The following is an 870-nucleotide window of genomic DNA, read 5'->3' as shown; positions in this document are numbered from 1 at the left end:
ATCATCAACATAGATTTGCATTACACATAAGTCATTTCCAAGCTTCTTGATGAAGAGAGTGGTGTCAACCTTTCCTATCTTAAATCCCTTAGAGAGTAGGAAATCCCTCAATCTCTCATACTATGCTCTAGGTGCTTGTTTTAATCCATACAAAGCCTTTCTCAACTTGTAAACATGGTTGGGTTTCTTTTCATCTTCAAAACTAGGAGGTTGCTCAACATACACAAGCTCATTGATGTACCTATTAAGAAATGCACTCTTCACATCCATTTGGTACAACTTGATGTTGTGGGCACAAGCATAGGCTAACAAGATCCTAATTGCTTTCAATCTTGCAACCGGGGCATATATTTCTCCAAAGTCAAGATCTTCAACTTGAGTGTAACCTTGAGCCACTTATCTTGCTTTGTTCCTTATTACTATCCTATCTTGATCTTGCTTGTTCCAAAAGACCCACTTGGTTCCAATCACATTATGATCCTTAGGCCTCTCAACTAACTCCCATACTTGGTTTCTTGTGAAGTTGTTTAGCTCTTCATGCATAGCATTGACCCAATCAACATCCTTCAAAGCTTCATCTATCTTTTTAGGTTCAATGGATGACACAAATAAGAAATGCTCACAAAATGAAGCCAATCTTGATCTAGTTTGTACACCTCTTGAAATATCACCAATGATAGTGTCCAAGGGATGATCTCTTGCAATATTGGTTGGTTGAAGCACTTGCACTTGATTGCTTGCATTTGATAGATCACTTGGTTGAGATGATGAACTAGCCACTTGTTGTTGATCTTGCACTTTGTCATCACTAGTTCTTGCTTGAACTTGATTATGAGAACCACTAGCTTGCATATTTGAGTTAGAGAGCAC

Source organism: Miscanthus floridulus, chromosome 8 (assembly GCF_019320115.1).
Source record: "Miscanthus floridulus cultivar M001 chromosome 8, ASM1932011v1, whole genome shotgun sequence".
Taxonomy (NCBI): Eukaryota; Viridiplantae; Streptophyta; class Magnoliopsida; order Poales; family Poaceae; genus Miscanthus; species Miscanthus floridulus.
Note: the sequence above shows the minus strand (reverse complement) of the source record.